Below are 6,000 nucleotides of genomic sequence, written 5' to 3' on the forward strand. Positions count from 1 at the left end.
CTGAAAAGGAGAGGGAGATTAGATAAGGGACAGGGACTGTGGGCAGGAGGCTTTTACAGCAATGTAGTCAGGGAAGTTTTTGACTATGAACCAAATCAGTGGCAGTGGGAATGAAGAGGACATGAAACCCGGAATGATTGTTAATAAGAGAGAATAGACAGAACCAGTTGGATGTCGGGTAAAGGGGCAGGAACAGCTAAAGAAACCTTCCAGATTTGGGGATTGGGTGATGGCTAGGACTGGTGCAATGACAGTATCACTTGCATAAGGAATAGAGAAGATTAGAGAGTAGGATAGGGAAGGAAAGTCAGTGATTTGAGTTCTGTGCATCTTGGAGGTATCCAAGCATTCATTAGGGATTGGGTACACATCTCAGACTTACCCTGTCCATGAATGGCAGGGTGCAGGGGAGCCAAGAATAGCTGTCTCCCTGTCCTGGGCTGCTCATCACACATTTAGGTTACACCTTCTGCTTCCAGGCTCAGGGTCTAACTCCCAAAGCCTTCTAGTTACCCAAGAACTTTGTGAGGTCTACCAAGGAGGAGCTTTTCCAAGTCCCATGCTAGGAACTCCCTCCCTGGGGGCTTCTGGTGTTGATTGCTGGTATTCATCACACCTCTGAGCATAGAGAAAGGTGAGCTGAACATCCTCTCAGACATATTGGTATGCTCTATTTTTCTTCCTGTTTCATACTCATAAGGAAACACAACAATGACAAAATGAGGAATAGCAATACCGTGAAGAGAAAAAGAATGGAGATCTTGGTCAAATTCTAGCTCTGGTATTTACCAACTCTGTGGAATTGGGCAAATGACATTCTTTTTGAGCCCTAATTTCCTCAGCTGTGAAATGGGGATGAAATCCTGTTCCTAGTTGCACCAGTGCCTGGACTATGGTAGATGTTCATCAAGCTGTGTATTCGTTTCCTTTTTCCATTGTGCTATTAGAAGTACCTTGGGTGGGAGGTGGGGGGACCAAAGCTTCATAGAGGTGGAGTCCATGAATAAAAGTAAAGTTTTCCTGGATTTCATCATGACAGTGACTAGGTATGATTGTAGAATTTTTGTTGTTGTTACTCTTCACAGAAGTTCTAAAATGTGACAAAATGAGATTATGATGAATTGTCACAGTTTATTCAACTATGTGTAGAGGTTTAGCAGAGTGAGGACTTCATATGAAAGGCAATAGTGTTCCGTTCTGATATTTTGTCCATAGTGGATTTTCTCTGGGGGAGGAATATCCTTGATTTGCCATAACTCACTGTTTAATTTGGCCTGTAATATACAGGATAAGTACTTAAATTCATAGAGGTATGTATTTCAAAGTGTGATGTTGCAGAAAGATTGTATGTTGTTTTCTGAGACAGAACCTTCTGTACTTCCCAGGACTAATGTAGGGAACTTGGGTTGTAAGTGGTTAGAACCAAGTGGAAAACCCTCTTTGTAGTGCTAGGAATTTAGTCTGATAACATATTTTTAAAGAAGTATTTCTGATTAGGATATAACTAAGATAGAAGGCAGAGAACAATTATGTTATGAAATAATTTGTTCTTATTGATAGGATTGGGGTATGAGGAATAGACTTCTTCCACACATGAGATAATGAAAGAATTAGTCCTTGGTGTCATGTTTTAAATTCACATACAGGGGAAAAACATTGGCATTTTAAAGAATAGCCTATTGAAAATTTTATTTTTAATGTAGGAAAGTTCATTTTTACTATTTCTGAGACAGGAGTTCAAATAAGGTAATGGGTACAGAAGGGGTAATTTTTCTCTGCATTATGTTGTAAATTCATTTCTGAATTCTGAAATTTGGACATTAATATGCTACTATAATCTAGCCATGTTTTGTGCATAAGAAACATCCATACTGATATATTTGTGTTCAAAACCTAGATGTTGTAAAACAGGTCTGGCAATCATCTAGGTTTCATGATGAATACAGAACCAAAAACAAACAAACAAAAAATGTTTATATAACACAGTTCCTTTATCTAGAAGTTTGTTATTCTGAGGATTTTGATATGCTATATATTAGTTTTTCTGAAACTTATGTAAAGCAAAAACAATGTAACAGCATTTCTTAATCGGAATTATGAATGTTATATAATGTCATGTTCGTATTCTTCAACTAAAAATTTATAACTGTTTAAAACCTGACCCTCATCATTTTCAGATTTCGGCCAAAGAACTTCTTTTTGGTCACTCGGCTGCAGTAACGTGTTTGGCGAGAGCGAGAGACTTCAAACAGCCGTTTGTCGTTAGTGCTGCTGAGAACGGGTAGATGAGAGGTGCGGAAATGTCTGTCTCCCTTACTTCTTCCCTTTAAAAAGCTCTGATGAGGTACAGAATTCTAGGGATGAAGGAAACTTTAGTGATTAACATATAGGAAAAGTTGTATCTTGAATGGTTGAATAAAGTGTGTGACAGTCCCAAGGATTGTCATCAGTACTGTGAATCTCAACCTTTTTTTTTTTTTCTTTTTTAACTGAAGTATAGTCAGTTACATTGTGTCAATTTCTGGTGTACAGCACAATGTCCCAGTCATGCATATACATACATAGATTTGTTGTCACATTCTTTTTCATTAAAGGTTATTACAAGATATTAAATATAGTTCCCTGTGCTATACATAAGAAATTAGTTTTTTAAATCTATTTTTATACATAGTGGCTAACATTTGCAAATCTCAAACTGCCAAATTTATCCCTCCCATCCCCTTTCTCTTGGTAACCATACGATTGTTTACTATGTCTGCAGGACTCCCAATTTTTAAACATCTCAACATGTATCAGGCCTCGTGGCAGCCTCACTGTGTAAAGGATGTGGGCACATGCCACCTATTACAGAGTTGAAAATGGAAAAGTCTGGACACTTGTCTTTTTTCATGTAATAACTCTCTTTGAGCTATTAAGCAAACCCATGCAAGCCCTCGTAACTTTGTAGAACTATTCAGTAGTTACAGTCTTCATGTTGTACTGTTGTCTGAAATCATTTTTAAATGAACAGAGGAGAGGACTTCATTGTAAGTGGAATGTGGGAGAGAGAAGGGATGTGCACCCATAGTGATGTGGGTGCAATCTCATGGAAGGAGGTTTGTTCCAAGGAAATAGGACTTAGTTGTAAGAAAAAGGCCCACTGACAAAGAGCTACCATGAACTAGACTCTGCTGATGAGATATTTGCCGAAGTATATTCAGGAATGCGGAATTGATTCAGCGTGTGTTTGTGAATGAGGGATTGGGTTGCTGGTTGAAACAAATCTCCTCCTTTTTCATTTTTAACACAAGGAGAAACTATGTGGCTTTGAATTCTGAGAACCAAAAGAATGAGGAATCAAGTGTCCAACTTGTAGAAACTGAATAGTTAACAAAATGGCTAGTGTAACAGACATCAAAGAGGTACATATTCCCATAGCTTATAGCAAAGCTGTAATTGTTAGACTGAACTTTGGATGAGGCTAAAATGAAATGTCCTAGAACATTCTCCTTTTTTAACAGTTGCCTAGCTTTCATACCCTGGGGCTGCCACAAAGCCTGCTACACAGGATGAGATATTTATTCCCAATTGAGAATTTGGGGGATAATGAATTTTTCTGAGACTACTTGCAGAGTTGAGAAAATGAATAGCAAAGTGAAAAGTAGACCTGAAAAGTAACTGAATTCCACCTTGAGGTTTTTGTTCACAGTGGTCTAGCTCCAAAGAAGAAATTAAGGTTAAGGTACAAATTCTTGATGACAGATGAATTCAGCTGTGTAAGTCTTGTAAATATGACTGTTGAAGAGCCAAGGAGTCTGGTTTGCTCTTCCTTTTCCAAGATCATTTGAATTTTCTAGAACTCTTACTTTTTTGGCGTCTGACATTTAACCCTTCTTAGGCAGTACCTACTCTTTTGCTACTGCATACTTAGCAAATCCTATTTTAATCTGCTGGAGTTTATTAAATTTATGAGGCATAGCCTATTATTTCCCCAAATAACAATGATTATTTTTAGCTTTGAAGAGTCCCAGGAAGTGACTGTGGGCTTAACATTTCTGCCTCCAAGATGATCAGATTCATGCTGATCATGACTTGCTTCCTGACTTAGTTTTTTCATTTTTTCCCCTCAAAGTATCACTTAATCTGCAGACATAAACGTAACATTCAGGAATCCCAGTGAATTCTAGGATAAGTGAAGGGACATAAATATCTGGAACCTGATGCTGAAATGATGGAATGCCAAAGAAAAAGGGAAGCTCCTGAAAGTAGTCAGTGAGAAAAAGCAGATTACTTATAAAGAAATGTTAATTAAACTGAAAGCTGACTTCGTAACAGTAAAATGAAGATGAAATAACTGAAATATCTTCAAAAAGTTGAGAGAAGATATGTGTCAACTTAGAATTGTATCTCTAGGAAAAATATTTTCCAAAAATTAGGACAAAATAGTAACATTTAAGACAAACACTGAGAGCCTTCACTGCCAACAGACCTGCTGTAAGTTTTGAGTTATATTTTTCAGTAAGGACAATGATTTCATAAGGAAGATCTGAGATGGAAGAAGGAATTTTGAACAAAACCCAGCAAATTTTACAAAATTTAAATAAACACAGACTATATTACAGTAATGCTTATGTATACCTCCCATTTACCTCCCCCACACAGACACACGATCCTGATCACCAAGTGTACATAGTAAATGCAGTGACCAGATTCTGTGTGTTCTGGTGTCCTAAAGGTGGGTAAAGATGTTAATTAACTGTAACTTTAGGCTTGATATACAACAGACAAAAGAAAGAAAAACAAAAGAAGTTGAATATAAAACTTCCAATTTAAAATAGAAAAAAGTGTTTTTAATCCAAAGGGGATGGCAATACATAAGACAAATAGAAAGTACAAAGTAAGATAATTGAAATAAATCTGAATAAACCAGTAATTTCAATTAAAGGGATTAAGCCTTTAGTTAAATTACAAAGATTGTCAAACAATTAAAAAAACAAAAAACAGCATAAGAGTATATAAGAGTTAAAAGTAAATGGATGGCTGGGCATATATGCAGAAGGAACCCTACTTCAAAAAGACACCTGCACCCCAGAGTTCATAGCAGCACTATTTACAATAGCCAAGACATGGAAACAGCCTAAATGTCCATCAACAGATGACTGGATAAAGAAGTTGTGGTATATTTATATAATGAAATACTATTCAGCCATAAAAATGACAACATAATGCCATTTGCAGCAACATGGATGTCCCTGGAGAATGTCATTCTAAGTGAAGCCAGCCAGAAAGAGAAAGAAAAACACCATATGAGATCACTCATATGTGGAATCTTAAAGAGAAAAAAAAGAAAAAACATAAATACAAAACAGAAACAGACTCATAGACATAGAATACGAGCTTGTGGTTGCCAAGGGGGTGGGGGGTGGGAAGGGACAGACTGGGATGTCAAAATTTGTAGATACTGACAGGCATATGCAGAATAGATAAGCAAGATTATACTGTATAGCACAGGGAAATATATACAAGATCTTGTGGTAGCTCACAGTGAAAAAAATGTGACAATGAATATATGTATGTTCATGTATAACTGAAAAATTGTGCTCTACACTGGAATTTGACACAACATTGTAAAATGACTATAACTCCATTAAAAGTAAAAAACAAATAAATGGATGGAAAAAGATTTATCAGATGGATACAAATGAAAATTATGTTGATACAGCTGTGTTAGTATATTAAAACATATGTCAAAAAAGCCTTGACATTGATAAAGAGGGTTATTACTTATTAATATAACTTCCAACAACCAGCAAGAGCTGAGAGTTAGGCAGGCAGGCACCCAGTCTTAGGGTCTTCTAGGCTAGTGTTCCTCAACCCTGAGCCTGCATCGGGACCACTTTCAGAGTTTGTTTAAATACAGATTACTGTGCCCCATCCCTGGAGGCACAGGTTCAGTAGGTCAGGGCTGAGGTTCAAGAACTTGCATTTCTGACATGTTCCTGGACAAGGCCAATGCTGCTG

Source organism: Camelus bactrianus, chromosome 35 (genome assembly GCF_048773025.1).
Source record: "Camelus bactrianus isolate YW-2024 breed Bactrian camel chromosome 35, ASM4877302v1, whole genome shotgun sequence".
NCBI classification, from domain to species: Eukaryota; Metazoa; Chordata; class Mammalia; order Artiodactyla; family Camelidae; genus Camelus; species Camelus bactrianus.